The sequence below is a fragment of the Parambassis ranga genome, chromosome 15, assembly GCF_900634625.1.
Source record: "Parambassis ranga chromosome 15, fParRan2.1, whole genome shotgun sequence".
NCBI classification, from domain to species: domain Eukaryota; kingdom Metazoa; phylum Chordata; class Actinopteri; family Ambassidae; genus Parambassis; species Parambassis ranga.
This window is the reverse complement of record NC_041035.1, coordinates 5979707-6001448: the sequence shown is the minus strand read 5'-3', so window position 1 is coordinate 6001448 and position 21742 is coordinate 5979707. Positions and strand designations below refer to the sequence as shown.

At 41.6% G+C, this 21742-nt stretch overlaps 1 protein-coding gene across 1 annotated transcript in view; it reads right to left on the bottom strand.

Annotated features, from left to right (window-relative positions):
* Window positions 1–8373, bottom strand: part of cdh11 (cadherin 11, type 2, OB-cadherin (osteoblast)) — a 67987-nt gene extending 59614 nt beyond the window's left edge. Inside the window, exon 1 of the mRNA XM_028422949.1 lies at window positions 7510–8373. The gene's annotated coding sequence lies outside the window, so the exon portion shown is untranslated. The remainder of the gene's footprint in view (window positions 1–7509) is intronic.
* Between the last annotated feature and the right edge of the window lie 13369 nt (window positions 8374–21742).

The following is a 21742-nucleotide window of genomic DNA, read 5'->3' as shown; positions in this document are numbered from 1 at the left end:
ACATATATTAGGACCTACAGAGAGTGTCGGGGGAGGATGGCTCATTACTAAACTTACTTATAATACAATGAGAAAATAGCCTTCATGCATGCATTTCTCTCTGTGGTAATTTTAGCACACATCATCTTGAGTGGACACAGAGCAAGCTGCTACTAGGACTTTTGTCAGCGTGTATGTATGTATGTGTAAAGCTCTTTTTAATGTCTGTCCGAGCCAAGTTTATTTTTGGAACTTTTTCAGAAAGTAACCGTCACTGTGGAGCAGTGGGGATAAATACAGATGAGAGGGAGTGGACCGAGGCAAACTGAAGAGGATAGGGGGAGAAGAAAAATGGAGGACAGCAGAGAAGAGGACAGATAAGAAGGATGAGAAGGGGGGGTAGGGGAGGAATGAGGAGAGAAGGAATGAGAGGACAGGAGTGGATGAGAACTACTAGATAAGTCCCAATGTGATCAAAGCATTACTTTGACATCAAGAGCAGTCCTTGCCAGCATGCTGACTGGTTAATGCTAAAAATGCAGATACACACTTTGAAATATTTGAATAAGTGTGGCTAAGAAGCTTCTTCCTAAATTTGCCCAAGAGATACTGATATACAGATAGACTGCATTTTGAAGCCAGTTTAACTTCATACGATGTGGATAGGATCGTCTGCTAGCTGGACCACAGCAGGGACTCTAATGGCATATGACTGACTTTCATTTCGTTTAAACACAGGCGATGAAGGCAAAACACACTCTCATCACCACCAAAACAGTCATGACTCGAGTTTTCCCATTAAGTCCAACCTAGAAGAGGTTTTACAAAATAAGATACATTCAAGGCTTTTATAGGAAGTGCAACAATCAGTCACAACATCTCTCTTAATGGGAAGCTAGAGATGCCATAGATAATGTCATTAATAATGCCATTAGGGGAAGAAGAAGAGGCAGAGGCACATAATATGGCATTGAGGCCTTTTTTAAGGAGAATAATAATATGAATGGGCACCACACATCATAACAATTTGTCGTGCGTTCTGCCTTGGAGCTATATGTTCAGAATGTTCATTATGCAGCTATTCCTGTCCTCTGTGCTGTCATCCATTTAATTTCTCATTCTCTTGTTAGTGTAAATAGTGGGAAAATGAACTGAAATATAGTCAAGGAGGGACATAATGTTTTTGGGGCACATGGAGGTCACAGTCACATGCTTTTTTAAAACCGCTCAGCCACCAGGGTGCCACTTTGTAGTTAAACTATCAGTCTGTTTATCTGCACGTCTCTTCATCCACCTCTCCGATGCAGAGTCCTCTATCCAACCCTGCTTATAATCAGATAAGCACAATGCTGCATTTGCTTTTTTTTGGCTGGCCACAGAGGCTGTGTGTGTGTTTATGTTCAGACAGCTTCTGGTTTAAACATCACTGTCTGTCAGCATGTGCACGGCTAAATAAATTGTGTTTACAGCAGATACACACCTGTTTGGAACCGACGTGTGCCCAGAACAACACACGGTATGAATATGTACTCACAATATTCACACACGCAGACACACACTGTACCTCGAGGCCATAGCTGTCTGCCCATAGAGTTCACCTTTAGAAAGGTGTTCCATCAGCAAAATTAACTTTCTACAATTAACATAACCATGTTAATTATGGTAATCAACAACACAGTGTCTGCAAACACACACTTTAACCTGCTTTAGTGTGTGTGTATGTGTGTATTTCATGTACTGGCAACTTTAGTGGAGATAAATGATAGAATGGAGAAAGAATGATGGAGGTGACAGAGGACAAACGATAAATAGACGAGAGATTAATAGCTTGAGTTTGACAGCTGATTGTTTAAGTTTTTAAAATAAATTATGAAAAGAGTAAAACACCACCATGGGGAAAAAATATGCTAACTGAGTTAGAGGATGAGAAGTGACGGACAGTCAGGGCAGGACCACTATGAACAACCACTTCAGCAGTGGCTGGAACGAGAAAATGAACTCACGCACGCACACACACACACAGTTAATTATTATCCTGAATAATGAGAAGCAAACGACTCATTAATTCTCTCCTTGACCCGCACGCCGAAGCTAGCCTCTCTTTCTTTCTTCCTCACTGACTCTGCTGTACATCATACAGAACTTGTCAAACCAGAAGCCTTTCTCTCTGTCCTCAGTCTGATGACTTTTGTACCAAACACATGGCCAAATGAATGCAAATCTCTTAAAATTTATAATTAAGATAAACCTTTTCTTGACCTTCATCCTATGTCTCTTCTCTCTCTCTCCTGGACTGTGTGTCTGTGTCTCTCTCCCTGCTGAATAGTGTCTACTAAAGCAGTAATGCAGTTAAAAATGGCCGTTAAAAAAAGAAATTGCTTTTCTTTCACTTATGTGACTGGTGTCATGAGACCACAAACCACCTGACTGCACCTAACAACTGTCACAGAAAACAAATTATACAGGATTACGCAGATCTGCTCTCACACACACACACAAACATGCATATAAAATCTACACAGTACAACACCTGCAACATCACACTGTGTATAGGCACGCATTTTCTGGATGAGAATGCTTAAGTGGCTCATACTCACAGACACACACACACACAAGGTGCTCTGATCAATATCATTGTATCTGGTGTAATCAATTTTCATTGTAATCCAATCAATATCTCCTTCAACACTGTATTCTGATCATCAATAGTGGAATCGATGAAATTGCCCATTAATCCTGAATTAAACATTGATCCAGACAAAACACTGTTTTCGCAACTACACCGCAGCCTCATCATCTGCCAGTAAATCCACACAGCCCGGTCTGCTCAGGCTCGCTGCTCTCCTGCAGGAGAGGAAAGGTCACCCAAACTAAGGAGCGATATTCAGCAGCTTCTGGAAAATAACCGACAAAGCTTTAATATTCAACGCCAACACACAACCCAAAGCGTCTGACTATATGTTCACAGGATGAGAGGCCATGAAATGAAATCAGTGTAAAAATTCAACACTTAATTGACGTTGGAGTGCCATGCCGCCGCGTGCTTTTGTTTTAATTGCTGTGAGGATTCTTTGTTGTTTTCTGGTGTTATTTGTAGCACAGTTTCCTGTCTCCAAGTCCTCATGTCTTTGCATTTGACTGGTGCCTTCACTACTTAAATAACTTCAGTGTGACTTTGCTTATCAAATAATAAGAGCACGGGACACATATCAGGCCGCTGCTTGTTTTCTGTCCCTTGCAAACACTTCCAAGTTTATTTCATTCATTCATTTTTATGTCTTTTTTTAGGGGCACAGATTGAAATCAGTCCCAAAGAAGGTTGAAGGCAGGGAAACAGGTCACAAGGTAGAAAAGTGGGAAAATTGTGCATGAATTGGAACTAGTGTGGAACATTTTTAAGCCACTGCCATGTGGAACACTGAAGGAATAATTGAAACCACATGAGCACCAGGGAAAATAAGGAAGAAAAAAAAACATACAAACTTCATACTTGTGGCCAAGGAATCCAAACCCTGTGTGTTCTACTGCAAGGGAACTGAGTCAACAACACTGAACCACCTGTGTTGTTTCAGTTTTCCTCACATGTGCAGATATCATCCCCACCCGCCTACCCCTCCCTCATTAAACGCATACAAATCAGCCACTGTCTTTTTTTCCCTCCAGAGGGCAAGTAAAGGGATTAGAGGTCAAAAACACTAATTACTGACTCCGTCATTTAATCTGGTTGAGACCAAAGATTAGAGTTTTAATCCCATCGCGCTGCCATAGAAAATTATGCATCAGTGAAACATCTACCTGGCTGCCCACTGTGCTGTCTAAGAGTGAGAGAGGGGAAAAGGGCTGACATTTAAACAGTTGGTTCGTACTGACTCTGCTTTCTGTCAAATGTGTGGACATGCACACAGGAGGAAAACAAAATAAAATAGTGCAGAGGCAAAAAAAGAGAACTCAATCCACCCCCGCAGCCCCACTCTGGAAGGTAATGTGAACAGAAACCAGTCACAGTGGACATGCTTATCCAGACAGAGTAGATGTGTTTGTGTGGGTGTGTGTGGGTGGGTGCGTTTGGGTGTGCAGATTGAATCCTGCATCCCTGGGGAGCCTAACTACCTCTCCATCTCTCTGACCGGCCCTCTGAGAGAAAGAGAGAGAAAGAGAGAGAAAGAGAGAGAGAAGGAAAGATTGGGAAGGAATTAGAGGAAAAAAAGCAGAAAGAAGGAAAAAGACCAGTGCAGAGCAGTCGATGCTGCAGCAGCAAAGCCCAACAGCTCCCTCTGTCGTCACCTAGAAATGTACTCCTCTCAGTCATTCCCCCCCTCCTCTCTCTCTCGCTCGCTCTCACTCTATCTCGCTTTATCTCTTCTTTCTTTCACTGTTTGGAAGGAACTTGTTTACAATGCTAGGAGTTAGGGGAATGAGCAGCTGGTGCCTAATTAAATATAAATATAATGATTACAGTGTAATAAATTAATCCCTCTGTCTCGCTGCCTCTCTGAGCTACATCAGCAGTGCTTGCAAGCAGTTGCCTTTAAACTCCTTCCAGTAGCCGAGGCTGTTAAAAATTCAATATTTGACATTCCAATAATTTGGAAACATCAACATGACTCTGAGCACAACTGAAGCCATCACATGAGATTATCTAATGTGTCAGTGAACGAAGAAAAAAGCAATACAGAAGATGCACATATGAGGATTTCTTTTGAGACTGCAGCAGGAAGCAGAGTCCCTGCATCTCAATAAAGAGATCAGGGGAGTCCGCACCACCTAATCCTCAGCTTCACTTATAATATACATTCACCTATCTGTGCCCTGAAGGACGCATGCTTGATCACCTTTTACTCACTATAACACACACGGACCTGATGCATGATATTCCCATTACCGGTTCTTTTAACATTTTCTGTTCAATTTCTTGGCTAATCATCAGTGAAAAATCTGATACCTCACCCGCCCCGCTTTCATCTGTCATCTAAGCCAGGTTTTCTGTGCACGGCTCAACCCTGAAATAGCACAAAGATGTACTGGTACAGGGCAATTTCGTGCGTCTGTCCGGCTTTTAAAGTATACAATCGCTTTCCCAGACATAAAACCACACTTTTGCGGGAACTGTTCATTCCTGAGATAGCTAAGTGAAGACAGGCAGTTTCTAGTTGCAGGTCTAGTTTCAGCTCAGACAGCAGTGGCTCTCATAAAAAGAAAGGCTGCTGATAGAAGTCACGCTGCCCTCCTCACCCTCCTCCACCTTCCCATATCCTGATAGATGTCATGCTTTCCCTCTCCGTTCTGCTCCTCCAAACATCTGCCCAGTTGTTTCTCCTTCTCTTCTCCCTCATTTCAAACCCTGCCTCTCTTCCTTTCCTCTCCAGCTCCTGTTTTAACTGAATATGTGAATGAAGTACTGTGGCTAGAAGAATTAATTAGTGAATTAAGCAAACATCCAAAGGCCCTTATGATGAGCTCTTTCATAAAATGAACACAAGGAGCAGCAATTCAAATCTAGAAAAAAATGGGACTTTCTTTTCTTGTGATGTCGCCACTGAACCACGGCTCAAATACCCAAAAAAGGGGGGAATTCTGCTTTTCTTGTCCACAGTGTTGACTGGTCTGTGGGCTAATTGGGGGCTGAAATACAAAAGTAACCACATAAGAACTGTGACGGCAAACCACAGCAACAGTGATGATAACAGAGTCCAAAAAAAGATTTTTCACTGAAAGTAACACACACAAAAGCAGAGAGAAAACTTTTTTCTGTTTAACAAACTGGAGCTATACCTCAGAAGGATATCTGGTATTTCTGTTGCCTGCAGACATTTGTCTTAAACAAAAGGCACCACAAGAAACATCTCTGCTAACCAGCCGAGCCTGGCTGGTAAGAAACCCCTGTCGAATAAAATACAGCAGCACCAAATGATTTTTCTCAATGGCTCCCACAAGACTGAAGAGTTCAGAGAGTCAGTGAGAGGAAAGATGAAGAGATGGAAGGAGAAGGAGAGAGAGAGAGAGGGGGAAAGAGGGTGAGGAGTGAAAAAGGCAGAGAGGGGAGACATTTCATAGAGCAACAGTGTGGGAGACAGAGGGAAAGAGAGGTGGAAAGTGAGAGGGGGAGAGATTATTGCCTGCTTGAGAGCAGCAATCTTGAGCTGTGCCATGAATACCAAAGACTATACAGCCCCACAGTCAACGCCTCCCTCTCTCTGCTCCCCTCCGTTAAAACGCAGCAGAATTGCAGATGCCCAATTTATACACGATATCTCACTTACTCTTCCTTTAAAACAGCTTAACAGCAGCAGCTCAGTGCTCCATCCATCCGTTATTATTCATACCACACCTGCACACACAGAGCCAAGCAGTGAGGACACTTTCAGTAGATATGTGTGCAACAATTAGAAAAGAAATGATCTAATGTGGCCCTACAGGGACAATAAGCCAAACGCACGGACCTAATTGACTGCAGAACGAGCCTAGTATGAGCCTACGGGCAAGTGATCTGTATGCAATTTTTATGCAGTTTCACCGGCTCTGGCGCACACCGAAATGGCAAGGACGCAGCTCTGTGCTGAAGTATTCAAATGGACTGAATACTAAACCGTGTGGAGTCTCAGAGGATTCACATTTCAAAATCTTAATTCCACGAAGCGATAATGAACATTGTAAATAGCAGTAGATGTAAAAACGAGAGGGCGAAAGATTAACAGAAAAGGAATTAAATAAGTTGTAGTTGATGGTTTAGGTGCCCAAATGAGTCCAATTGAGAGAAGCTTGATCAAATTTGTTTTTATATAGTTGTCATACCAATGAGTAACGTTGTCTCAGCGTGTTTATTAAAATACTTGTTTTTTTGTACCCACTGATGTGATTTTACCGTCACGCGTTGACGGTGATCCAAGAAAAGTTGTGCGTCGCCCGTTACGCGGAGCTGCCGGGAGGCACCAAGATATAAAAGGAGAGTTTACGATTAACCACTATACGTGGCCAGACACACACGCAGTCAGATGCGCTCGCAGACGCGCGAACACCAAATAAGTCCAAATGTGCACACACACGCACACTGCGCCTGAAACTTGAGAAAATAGAGGCTGCGTTATGTGAAAACCGCACAAATCCAACCGTCATCCAGTGGCTCGGAGGACCGAAGAAAGTCTGCACTGTTACAGCCGGCAGCACAGCAAATACACCAGTTTTAATATATTGTTATCACCGTCAATGCGCAGCGGATCTGTGCGCTTTACATGACACAGTTCTCCTTTACGCAAAACCTCTCACAGTGGCATCTTCTCACATAACATTTATGCAGCATTTCTGTGGAAAACCCCGTGTTTGGCTCAATACAGACTGAAGCCAGAATGTCCCCAGCATCCCAAGAACCAAAACATTTCACTTGGTTTGCCTGTCGCCCGTTTTGCGCTCAGCATAGCCTCCGCAGAGAGAGAGAGACGTGAGGATAGTGAGGAGGGAGAAAACACACCAGAGAGCCTGTGTTGATGTATCAACGGCCAGAAATCACAGTCCTTAAACTCAAGCAGCTCTTACCTGGGAAGTGAGAGATTCCGTGCGCAGCCCGTCTCTCCAAGGAAATTTCACCAATACATACAAGCCAGCAGAGACACGGTCACTACTCTCAAGTATTGCTTCTTTTACCAGATGTCCAGAACATCCACAGACTGAAAGCCCAGTTTCTTTTTTTTTCTCTGTTTGTGTGCGCTTGGAGACGAAAGGGGGTTAAAAAAAATCAAAGCAGAGCCAAGTCAGGTCCCCGCTGAAGCGCAGAGGCAGAAATACCAAAACCAGGCAAGAGGATTCAAAGATGACTTAAAAAAGATAAACGGAGTAGTGGTACGTCTTGATAAGGTCCAGGGGTTAAAGTGATGGAGTGGGGTGGAAGTCGGTGTCGGCAGAGAAAAGTGGGGAAATCACCGTAGCATCCCTCCCTTCTTCGGATATCAAATCCGGTACCGTCAGCGCCGTTTATCCGTTCTCCCTCCAAGAGCCTCGGAAGCGATGTGAGGGGACACTGAACGGGTGCGCGGCAGCAGCAGCTGAGAGAGAGAGAGGGAGAGAGAGAGAGGGAGGGAGAGAGAGAGAGAGAGGGAGAGAGAGAGAGAGAGAGAGAGAGAGAGAGAGAGAGAGAGAGAGATGTCGCTACCGATGGAGGGCGTTGGAAACTAGAGTAACCCTCTCCCCTCTCTCACTTTCTCTGTGCGGGTTGCTGTAGTAATCCTTAATACCTCATAGTTTTGTCAGTCATTATTTGTCACTTGAAAAGACTGACTTTGAAGACAGTAAGACCGTTGTTGGAAACAATATACAATTTGATGTTCTTTCTGTGTTTTGAGTAATCGTGCTCATGTCTTGCGTTGAGGCTGCCGTATTTCCTCTCTTTGTTGTGACACTGTGCCCCCTTCTCTCAGCACAATCCAGTCTGCAGCAGCAGCAGCCCTGCTGGAGGGTAAAAATGAATGCAACAGTTGCTCTTTCCTCATTGGCTGAGAGCAGCTTCTAACCGCTGCCAGGGCAGATTTAGAGTTTCACAGGCAGCCAATGAGAGGAGGAGGTGGAGGGATGGGTGGCCACTCTTTATTTGGAAAGGCTATTGGCTCCATAAAAGTCCAATTTAAAAAATATATCCCAGCCAATGGAACGAAGTGTGGGGAAACTGGTTTATGACTCTGTCATAATATCACGCAGCATTGTTTTAATATGTGTTTGGCCACAATTTACCATTACTATAGAGTTGTTTGTTTGTTTATGTGTTTTTAGTTGTTTTCTGTAACAGATATTAGCCAAGGCAGATAAACAGCGTACAAGGTTGATATGTTTTGGTATAAAACAAAAGGACATTGGAGATTATAGTTTAAATTTATCCACAACAAACTCCCCATGGGGATGATTGGGTCCCTCCTACTTACTGGTCCCCTTAGGCCCAGTAAGAAGCAGATTTAACACATGCCAGGAGACGATTTGCTATTTGCTCCTGACCAATTCCATAAAAAAATGTCTCCAATGAACCCATATAAAGCTAGAACAATACACCCAGGCTGTTTATGAAATCACTCACTCCCTACTCCCTATATGAGGAGCGCAATATCGGACACCATGTAATGAACTCATCAGAAAACACTTCTTGATGGGTTTCAGACACTATCTCCGTTTTGTGCCGTTATTGGCTAAATTATTTAAAAAAAAAAAAAAAAAAAAACTCTTCATGGCAAGAAATCATAAAACAAACATCACGGGTCATGTTTCATTGGTTAAACGGATCATTATATTTGTAAGACAGGTCGCTTCTGCTCTTCTTGCCAGTCTGCGCAAAGGATGATGCCAATGTGGCGACCACCGGCTGTACAATACTTCTCATGATGCAATGTGGGATACATTGAAGGTCCAAACATTCTCACCACACATTCGGAAAGCACTACAAAATGGCAAAGATAGTGTACAGGGCCATATATTTTGAGTAGGGGGTGATTTTGGACACATCCCCAGAGTCTTCAGCTTCCATGTAAGCCAAGGGGGTTTGGGTTGCACAGGAAGTCTGCTGTCCACTTTATATGCCCCCCCCCCTCAGGAGACATATTGTTTCTTCATGTCTCCAATATGAAGACAGAGTTCAGTGGTTGCAGTTGTCTCAATGTCATTTTGTCATGCACCACTTTCTGAAACATGAACTGTCTTCTACACAGAAAGTACATCAACATCATTACATTATTTCTTTGAGTTATTGTCATACATGTGTCATTCACATTCTGTACATTGTTTTATCTGCTACCACGGTGAGTTATTTCTTAACAGACAAACGCTGGAAAGTTTTGGACTTTGATAGAAAAGAATTCTCTTTTGCATGTTCTTGTGACTATTATAAAAAATAACAATGCACAAAATGGAAATCATATCATTGCCGCGCTCTGTAAACCCTTGCTGCGACAGAAAGTGCACTTCATTTGAGCTCCACATTGAAAATATTTCAGGAAACGTGTTTTACAAAGCAGCAATGTCTGGAACTGGTCGTGAATGGCTTCTTTTGTAAATTTCTGTATTTTGGGTGTTAATGGTGGAGGTTTGAAAAAGGTCTGAAATAGGGCTCATTTTCAGAGGTCTTCATTCACCTGGGAACAGTAGATGAGAATACATATTTTCATTATGGTATTCAGCAGGCCTTTATTACTGTGGATGCAAAATGACATAATTAGATTAAGATAAAGGGCAGGTTGTCAAATGTAATTAGAGGGTAGTTTTTGCCATAATGAATGAACATGTAAACAACTGCAGCCTTTTTGTTCACAGTCTCTTCATTGTAGGGAGTCTGGTAAAGTGACACATTACAATTAGTTTCAATAAATAAATCAGTCTTTGCACGTATTTGAAATTCTCTGTGCACACGACTTTTGCTACATCACCCATGACTCCTTCAAGCCAGCAGCAGCCCGCAAGTGCCGCAGACAGTGAGAAAATGCTTCAAAGACTGAAGAGTTTCATGGCTTTTTAAAGCTTTTATGCACACTCGCCTTTCTCGCCAGTGCTGAGTGACGATAAAACTGTTCCACCGATTTTCACCCAACAAATCATGCAGGCCAGAAAACACAAGTGTTCAAACATTGATTTATCGAGTCATTTTTTAGATAAGCACGTTTATGTGAAGCAACCCGAAAGCTTGTTTTACTTTCAATATTAAAGGGAAAAATTGAATGCACCTGACTTCACAGCCTTTTTAATTACATTTACATGTATTCTCGACTCAGCAGTAGCAGCTGTGGATTGGATAACTCATTTGTGAAGGAAAGGAGGAGTAAATCAGCTGTAATCAGGGAATATTTGCTTGACAGAATCTCACTGGATTGTAATTGAGTTGTTTTTTTTTCCCTCCACTATTGTTACCATACATTCATACATGTAAAACACACCATACAAGCTTGACAAGATGGCTCATTAGAATCCTTCTGCTTTTTAAGTTTGTCAAGGCTTTATTATGGAAAGAACATTTGGTCCAGAACATACCAAAACCGGCGCTGGGTCAAAATGTGTCAGTTGGTTTCTAAACAGTGATGCCAAGAACTAAATTGGTTCTTTGTTAGTTAAACATTTAATGTCCTGGGTAAGTCATGATGAAGCTGCAGTGCCTTTCTGCTGCAATAAGCTCCTGATCTCAGAAATCTTGGTGGTTATAATTTATCAGGCAGCTTGTGTGATGGAGTTGTGTCTGTGTGTGAGCTTGAGCTGATTAGTCACACTTTTAAAGAAAGACACACTGAAGTGAGATGTCTCCAGAAGGCTATGGTAAATAAAACAGAAATATGTACTGAGGGCACTCTGAGCTGGATTTTCTTGATCATGGCTCGCATTTTGTGAAAATCATTCAACAGGTTGGTATTTACCTTATGATTTAACTCAGCACTACCGTTTGACCACAAGCCCACTCTTAAACCCCTAATTGTGCATGATCCTTCTACTTATCCATGTCATTAAATTGCATTTTTGCATAAAACATTATGTGTATATATAGTAATGCTGTATGCAGTGGCCACAATGAAAGCCTGCCGTGTCATGTTGTAAACAATCAGCTGAGGCAGCAGTTCTGAGAGGTCTGGAGTCGAAAGACGAGTCTGTTGTTGTACACGATGACCCACAAACCCCAAACAGTAAGGGAATATTCACTGTGAGCTGGGCCACCCACAGGATGCACACACACACACACACACACACAATCATATAAATACACAGACACAAGGACTTATTGAAAATAACAGACACACAAGCTAAAAATCAATTCAAACAAAAGAAATATTGCAAAACTGCAAAAATAAAAAACCTGGAAAGGAAGTGACAAAGTGACACATTTAGCAAGAGATATTTCCTGCATCACCTTGGTGATGTCATTGCTTGGTTATAAAGTATTAACACCTAACTGCTGGTATACAGACATTGCTGCCTAATGCACTAATTTAGTGGTGTGTACAGTGTGTTATGTTGCTGTGCATGCTTGTGTTTTCACAAGCAGCACTGATGGTTAAACATGATTATGGTTGGTCTTTGTGTGCAGTAGGCTGACAGTCATATCTGGGAATATATAAGCGTTACACTCGGCTGTTGTAAATAGTTTCATTTTACAGCTGAACTGTCTATAAATGTACTGAAATGTGCAGATACTTCGCAGAAGGCTATGCTCTTTGCATGTCTTGAGTAAATCTGATCCAGTAATAAAATGTTAAAATCACACTTTGGCACCAACAGCCTCAGTGTCACTAATCTGTCGATCCTTGTAACCTATTGAAAACAAATTTGTTAGACACTGATGGATGGATTGACTTGACATGTTCAATATTGTCACTAACCTGGAGGTATATATTTAATGAATGCAGTCATTCAAGCTGAAGGAAGAAGAGGAAATTATATCTCTTTTTTTTATTTATTTGGTAGAAATGATTTCTGAACAAATTTGTCCTGTTTGAGTTTATTTGCATAAAAGCTCTAAGCCCTTGGGAACAAGTTCAAGGTGCAGGTTAGTATGATGCTGAGTGGTTTCCCATCAAAGTGCATTTGTGCAAATTTTAGTTTCACTCAAACAATAATATTCCATCACAGTTTGTCATAGACCAAATACTCGAGGGTTGTTATTTTGATACAAAAGGTAGAAATGTGTTTCAAAGTGTATTTGAAGAGAACAGACCTTTGCTCTTCATCTGAAGCCCCTTGTGTTGAGGCAGTGTCTGGGTATCTATCTACCCAGACAGGTGTCTTTTTTACAGTTTGCACTCTTGAGAAAAAGCTCTTCCCTTGTGGGAACTGACTCCTGGAAGATCCTAATGACTTAATGACCTAATCTCCTTTTTTTCAGATGGAAACAAAACTGCAGCTTTCAAACTACATTTAAATCCAGGCATTTCATCTTATACAAGCACATATATCTGGAGTTTTTATCCTTGTGTTTTGGGTATATGTGCTGGGGTCGCCTGAGTGATTACACTGGGATTATGGACTGGGCTTTTAAGAGCAAGGTTGTTTGTTTAAGCTGGAGCCTGGAGGTTACCAGAGGCTTTGATGGGATAAAAAAAGAGGGCAGTATATGTTTTACTCTTTTTAACCTATGTCTAAAGCTTTACATTCCCACCATCTTTCCTCTATTCTTTGTCATGTTTCACATTTTACCCCACTCAATATTTTTGCATATTAACCCTCTCTCCTGTCACGCCGTCTTCCTGCTGCGTTCACTTAATGGAGGCCTGCAGTGACCAATCAGTGGCCTGGGATTATCACACAGTCTGCAGTAATTGAATTTGGGCTGTCAGCACGGTAACTGAGCTGGGGGAAATTGAGGGTGCTGGGACCGTGTTAAGGGGACAGAGAATGGAAAAGGGATGGAATTCAGAGATAGACCAAAAAACACAGGAAGGCTGAAAAACATGAGACACCAGGCCAAGACATGGAGAGAATGTGAAGAAAGGAAGATCCATACTTGTTTGTTATGTATTCAAATTCATGTGGAGGTGGCCCACTCCGATGGAAAAAAAAGAACTCATTGGAACAAACCTGGTTGAAGTTTTTTTCTTAGGATAGCAAATCAGAGTGACAGAGAGAATGGGTGATGCAAAGGGGCAAAGATAGTTAAAGAGAGCAAGCTAGAGATGGAGGGATACAGAGAAAGAGAGGGAACAGAGAGCAGCCTTGTGTATGAGTTAGCAGTGAGGAGCAGAGCTGCATAGCAATCACTTGTTTGCTATGCTTTAATCAGCCAGACAACGCTAAACATTAGCTCGCCTCCTACACTCTAGACTCATTTAATCCAAACTCTAACTTTGTGCATTAGACTTCTCTTTATACATCAGCGTCTGCAGCAGTGGAAGGGCATATATAAGAACGAATAAAAGGGACAGAAAGGAAAAAAGGAAAACTTTTTTCTTTACCCTGTCTTGAAACATTGCCACTTGCTGAAAAGGGGGAGGTAGAAGTGAAAAGAAAGGAAAGGCAACTTGTTTTGAGGCAGCAGACATGGAGTAAACAGGGGAGGAACGTGGGGGTAAGGGTGTGTGTGGCAAAAATAGAGAGCAAAAAAAAAGATAGAGAGGGTGTCACTATATTATATACATTTGATCCCTGATGCAAACGCTACAGAATGTATGTCTCCCCCTTTTGGTAGCAAGCTATTACGGAAACACTGTTGACGTGCATGTTGTATTCTACCGCTACCACTCTCTCGTCCAGTGGGTCAGCCCCTGTCTGGGGTTCAGCCTCTGGCATCAGAGCCAAGCCAACCTAGCAACAAGGCAAGCCAACAACATAGAAATCATCTATTTTCTCAAAATGACAAAAACACTAGCTATGTTGCTAACATGGATTCAAGAAGGTTTTTTTAAAGGTATTTAGTAAACTTCACAAGCTACAAACACACTCACCTGCAGACTGAGTTCCATTGTTCTAGGGGTTGAATTGTCGTTTTACTAATCTCTTGTGATTTCGGATGTTGCGGTATATAGCATGTAATAAGTATTTCAGGGATCCTGGTGAGTCCAATTTTCACTCAGTATTAGCTCTGCTTTTGGTCTCTACAAGGTCTTTATGATAATATTTAGCTGTTAATTGATTCAGAATGTTTCCGTATCCTGTCAATGCTAATAACAGTTTTTGTACTGAGAAAGCTCAACTAGAAAGTCGAGAGAAGAAGAAAGAGCTAGTTGAAGTCAGCCTCTGCTCCACCCTTTGCACTTCAATCTCCCATCTAACCGTTTCTCTCTCTCTCCTCTCTTATCTATAACAACACGTTATGGCTGGTTAGACTGTGATGAGAACTAGGCCAATGCTTTCTGATTTAAACAGCGGGAAGCTGCCCTATGATTTACATATGTATTCTCACACATCAAAGTATTCTACAATGGCAACTCTCTCTGTATTTGTCACATCGGGCACATTGGAGGTCTAATTATTTAAAATGACACAGAGTAACGTGTAAAAATAACATTTCTTTTGCAGGAATTTCAAACTCTTTCACAAGAGGTTCTGACCAGAACTGGCTTTCTTACAACATCAGAGAGGGAGAGAACAGGCACAGACATTATAAACCACCATCATACACACACACACACACACACACACAGCAAGCAAAGCACATCACATCATACGAAATGGCATTCTCACACATTCACCAGACATGGGAGATTAGGCTTCTGACAAAATATTGACTATTGGATTTCACAGTTTAAGAATCATTCTCTGCATAACAACTCTCCTTCTCTCCTTGTTTTATTCTCTCTCCTCTCTCTCTGTCTTTGACTTTTTCTGCCTTTCTCCTCCTCACACACAGACACAGCATGCCCTTTACCACATTCTACCTCTATTCATTCCAATTAGAACATATTGACAGGGGATTGCTGCTGTTACACACTGCAGTTAAGCAATGGGTCTGTCACTGGCATTTTTTTATTCTCAAAATTCCTACAAACATATCCCTAACAATGATGACCCCCCCCCCCGTTAATGCAACCTCACTTTTTTTTCTTCAAGACACCCAGAGTGTGTTCATGCTGCTGTGCTTGAGAAATCGGCAGCTGTGACCTATTTGCATTTGGTAGTCATTGTCAACGGGGAACCAAAGTGTTTCACTCTGTAAACCGAATGCAAGCTGTTTCGTTTACGCTCTTCAGTTTCTCTTGACTTGTTTCATTTCTACAGCAAAGGTTGACTGTTTACAGGACAGCAGCTTTCAGACACTTTTTTTTTCCTCTGGTAGAAGCCAGAAACAAATGAGATGTAAATGTTTAGCAAATTGATCTGGTCACAGTTGCCAGTTCTCGATTCCCATGGACATGCTCAGTCCTGCTGATAGTTCTCATATTCTTAGAAAACAAAACTTTTGTTTGTGGCTTCTTCTGTGGCTGGTTCTGTTACTTTAACATAATGTGAATTTGAATAAATCAGGACAAATCAATTATGTTTTTTTGTATACAAAACCGTAACAGCATCTAATGAGACAAACAGGGTCCCACATTTTGCTTATTTATTACAGGGTTCGTGTGAGTACTTGCCAACATATCCATGTTGTTCTCAGTAGTAGTGTGATTTACTCGTTGTCAAATGACTCTGTAGTACTCATGGGTAATAATCAGTTCAGTTAATCAGGCTCATGCAGAAACAGAAAGCCATATATGTGTGTAAATTTCAGGAAGAAGTGGCTCAGTGTGAAGCAGCACTGATATATCATTATACTGTATATATTATCCATTACTGTGTCACCTGCAGCTGGTGTTAAAACTCACAGCAGGCATACACTTTAAGTCAAACCGATGCTTTGCTTACTAAGAGTATGTTCCCATCCAGCTGATGGTAAGCACATTTGCTTTTCAGGCATTCAGCTGACACTGTGTATCAGTCCGGATAAGTGCAAGTCAGTATTTATGAACCCTGCCATCACAAATAGCTTAGAGACAAAGACGTTTGCACTAAGACACTCTTCCCTTTAGGGGGGATTCTTGCCTTCATCAATAAATACCAAAGGGCTAAATTCAAACCGTCTAGTGATTCGCAAAACCGACGAGCCGGGTTTGAAATCCAGCAGACCTCACACTCAGCTGTCACACACCTAATGGTCTTGTATCAAGCTCTCCGTCTATCAGTATGAGGGTGTGAAGAGTGTGTTTTGGTTCTCAGTGGGGGAGTGTGGTGTTTTGTTTATGCTGGGATTTCAGATCATTTATAAAAACAGCAAAGATAATTAAAGATTTAATCCACTTTACACCTGAAGAGACACAAATAGGCAACCGTGTGATCACTGTTGTTTCTAACCTAAATTAGTATTCTCTATCTGAAATTATTGTTAAGAATATAGATCAGGACGTGTTACTGAATTCATTAATTCGAAGGTAGCAATTACTATCACAATGCTAAACCAGTTTTTCCCCTTTTTTATGTGGCAAAACAGCCCCTTAAATCTGATTTTCCACTAGGCTAGTTAACGTGTGAAAGCCTCCTGTGTTTTCCTTGTGTGTCTGTGTTGTATGTTACTGGCTAATGTGTGAAAACCACTTCTGTTTTCTTTAGACATAACCCCTGCTGAGCACAGGCCAAATTGAATACACACACACACACACACACACACACACACACACACACACACACACTCACTCACACTCTCACAGACACTGCTGTGTTTTTTCTGCATCTCCTCTCACAGCGGGGCACTTCTCTTCGTCCATCTCCTGTCATTATCTTATCCCTCACTGATGACTGAGTGGGGCATGCCTGCATATGTATGTGAGGGGCTGATAAAGAAAATGACTGAGTAAACGCAGACACCGTGGTGCAACTCCACTTTATTGTGCATCTCTTTTAGGCTGGCTGCCTTGTCTCTGCCTGACTCTTTGTTCATGGACAGTTACAGTAGTATACCCCCTTTCTTCTCTCCAAGACCCTTTGTTGTCCTTGCAGAGGGTAAAGTTGCAAATCACTGCCCGAAACAACTACTGCCTACTTTTGCTGGCCACTAAGCAACTGCACTAGTGTGTTTCAAACACACTTTAACTAAAGTTACTTTTTCACACACTCCTTTTTATTTTTACAGCCAGACCAACATTTCTACTCTGTCAAAGACAAATTTAAACTTTTTACTGCCAACGGTAAAAGAAGGAATGCAATACAATAAATAATTCACAGTCCTACACAGGTATTGTACTGGTGATGGGTACAAAGTTAAGCCTTTTTACATAGTCCACGAGAACAGATAGATTTTTGTCTTATCGAGGTGGCAAGAACAAAAACAAAGTTTGTTTCAGCCAATACTTCATACTTTAGAACTTTTCATACTGCCCTGCACACACACACACACACACACACACACAGGTTTTGAAGATGTTTCTCTGCTAAACAATGGCAGAAACAGCAGTTTAGGCGAACATGTTTGAAGCGGGGGAGCAGGATGAATTTGTTGCTATTTGTGATTTCCCGATTTTGCTTGTTTGCCCTCTGTTTACCTGGACGAGGGATGATATCAAGCCGGTAATGTTCAGGGAGGTGGCCACATAACCTGCATGCTTGTAGCAATAGATTGAACAATATGTCTGGCAGACACCTGTGTGAATTCTGCGCACCTGAAGCAGCTTTTCCACTTCCATCACCTACGAGAGGTGGATCAAGCCCGATTGGCTCAAATGTGGCTCAGGTGTGAACGCAAATGTGGCTAGCGAATCCGGCTAGCGGCGTGGTACTTCCGGTTAGCGTCATGCTACTTCCGGTTAGCGATGTGCTCTTTCCGGTTCACTGGGCGCGACACAGGACAAAAATCCGCACGACACATGCGCACACGTGGTCCTACCACGGCCTGAACGGACTCTGTATATTATGAGGCGCCACCTAGTGGTTTGGAGGACAGCAAACACGCTGGATTAAGCCGGATTGAGTGCGGACACAAATGTGTGCTAGCCAGATTTGAAAATAGGTCTGAACGCATCCAGCTTAAAGGCTGTCTGGGCTCAATCCTACTCTAGCTGGAATGACTTTCTCCAATGTGAACGGGGCCTTAGTTGTTTGTTTGTGATAAGGACCCTCCGCAGTCTTCCTGTAACAGACACAATGTCATGTGGCTTCTACCATCATAACAGACTAAATGCAACTCTCTATGTAGAACTATATCACAGCCACCTGTGCTACCAGATATCAAGCATGTAAAGGTACTGAGGTTACTGAGGATGGAAGGTGAAGTTTTTGTTTGGTATCTGTCACAGTATGGGCTACAGGTATGCATTATATCAGTAAAAACCCTTAAGTATTTAAGTATATGTGGATTTGCATCAGTTAAAGTAAGAGGTATCAGAACTACCTAAATATTTAAGTCTCTTGTTGCTGCTGTCAGCATAGATGTTATCACACTGTGGAAATAAAGGAAAGCACAAATCACAGAATCTCAGAAACAAGTGCAGATATTTTGTGAATCTAAAAGTCTGACAAGGTAACACAACGAGTAGCATCTGTCGCAATTTGCAGAAAGCCTCTGGACTCAGCCCTGTGGTTTTGTTTATTCTTTAATTAGTGAACTGCACTTTTATCAAGAGGGGCTTCTGTGTGGGATGCCATGGCAACGAATAATTAATGAGGTGATGAGTCAGACGGACACTCTGAGGTTCACATCTAGAGGAGCTAACAGCAAGATACCACCAAATTGTAGACACGCTCACACATGCAGGCAGTCAGCCACACACTTATTAAGAACAACAAACAGCAAGATATCTCAGGGTCAAAATCAACATTTACAGGGAGGAGAGTGATTGTGTGGGGAATATAAAAACAGGCTGAAGAACAGAAAATAACAAGTGCCAAAAATATATTATAACACAGATATTATTTTTTTTTTTACTGTGTACGTGTGCATGATATTTATTGTAATTTTAATTGATGTATAATTCAGTTGAGGAAGGTGAACCCTGTTATTTAAATAACCAATCTCAGTTGCATCCACAGGACAGATTGGAAGATTAAAATTTCATATGTGAATATAACAGCTTCCCTCTTTTGGAATACAGGACTGCAAAAAAAAAAAAAAAGCAGGGAAAGGTGAAGAATAATCACATCTACATGATAACTTGAACCTTATGGTTCAAAGCATATTATGCTTTAAAACCAGCATACAGTTTGCATGGGTTATGTTGAGGATGAGTTGCTTTTGTTTGCACACAGCATTTAAGTCAACTGTTCCTACTTCCAATAAGGCTGCTCCCAACAGGCTGCATTTAATTACCACTTTAGATGCCTGGAATGAGAGTGCAAATTATATGAAACTGTTCAGCCAACCTCAACTTCAATTAATTTTTTTAGGGTCAATCCATCCAAACCCACTGTATTACAGTAAGAGCTTTGAACAATCTATCTGATCCCTTGTGGATTAGCGGTTCAAATTTGTTTTCAGGTGATCAGTAATCTATTATGGATTTATTTTTAATAAGTGATTGAACCGTACGCGTATCGTTTCAGCTCACTTCGGTGCATTTGTGTATTCCCTTTGGGTGACAATTAGCTCACAACAAGCACTTGTATTTCAGACTCAAGGGACAATTAGCGAGCAGTGAGTCGGCCATTTGTCATGTTTGTAACACAATACCATAACACAACCACCCACTGCGGAATTGGTTGACTTATGAAGCTGCCACGTAGATCCTCATAAGGAGTCACGCGCTTCCCCAGCTCTCTGACACACACATACACACAAATTAGTATATAAATAAAAACGGCAATGTTGGCTACATGAGCCTGCCATGGGCCGCTGATCAGATGACAGGACAATGTAAAATCATTAGAGCCCCCCCCCCCGCACAAAAGCCTGGAAGAAATCTTTGTTCAGTATAGGAGTGATTCAGCTATCTTAAGTCATTTTTTATCAGTTCTAATTCATCTTTGTGTCAACATTTTCTCTGAGACACAGACTACCCCAGCACAGTGTAAAAAAAATCATTAGTATTCATCCCTCTCATTGCAGCCAACGACTGTGAGAAAATGTCAGGCAGCCACTACTAAAGGAAAAATGCCAGAATAGTATGAGTGTCAATTGGAAAATCGAATCAGAAGTTTATATTGTTATGGAGTCTCGTGAGGTGTGATATAAGTAGTGAAAGCATCACGTGTGTGTCTGCCCTTTTACCTGATGTGTCTTACAGCTTTGTGCTTTTATTCAGTAAGCAGATTTACACATGTTCCTCCAGCCATGCTTTGCTTCACAAGCACACTATCACCGTGTATAACAGATGGGTGAAGAAAATGCCACAACAAAAGTACAACAGTTTTTTTTGGTTGTTTGTTTTTAGCCAAAGGGCCAGTGATTAAAAAATATAACATAAAGATGAATCTCTCAGACAGTTTTGCTATTGAAAATCTATACAAAGCATGGTCATTTGAATGTATAAATGCTAACGGCAACAATCACAGCTAAGTATAAATATGGACAAAACTGTTTACAAAAAAACAAAAAAAAAGATCTGTTGGCCCTTGTAGTGTTAGAGTACAGCTGGGTATGCTGGTATCTTTTAGGATTACCATTTGAAGTGATGATAGGCAAAATGTCCTGATTTTAAAGGGGGCTCTTTTTGCAGCAAAAGCCTCAGGGGACAGCAAAAAGTCAACGTCCCTCATTATGAAACTATTTCTTCTACAGTTTCAGAACAGGCAGCAGACCTTCTGAAACTCTGTCAGGTTCACCTGTACTAATGAAACACTTTAATGGCTGACTAACTCTGAAAGGCTTGTTGAAAATGGACTTGAAAGCACCCACTTGCCTAGCTACATTAAGGACCCATAATTCAAAACTTTCTGTAGGTTGGGAGCATGCAATTGTCTGATGTCTTCATAAGATGGAGCGCAATTTTTCAGATGTAACAAACCAGCACAAATGTTTTATATATGTGGTCCTTTTCTGTAGTTGGAAATAGGTCAGTTTGATTGAGACATATTTTGGTCAGTGTGTTACCGTTGCTCCGGTTCTACAATGAGATACTTTTGTGATGTTTGCTAACAAAAGAAGGTGCAGTGTACAGGGAGCTGTGGAGCAGTGTGGCTTTCAGTGGAAGTACTAGGCTTGTGCAATATTGATGTCATTAAGTCAAACCCACCCTGGCTATCTCCTGTGGTTAATAAGCCGGATGTTTTGGGTCATTTCCGAACATGTTCTTTCAGTTTTACAGTTAAATATTCAAACATGATTACCCAGCTGTTGTTGTTGTCTCATTCTGAACTTAAGTACTTCTTTCGGTACTTCTCCTTTGTGTCTTTCACCCGTACACACAAGGTAGATAAACATTTG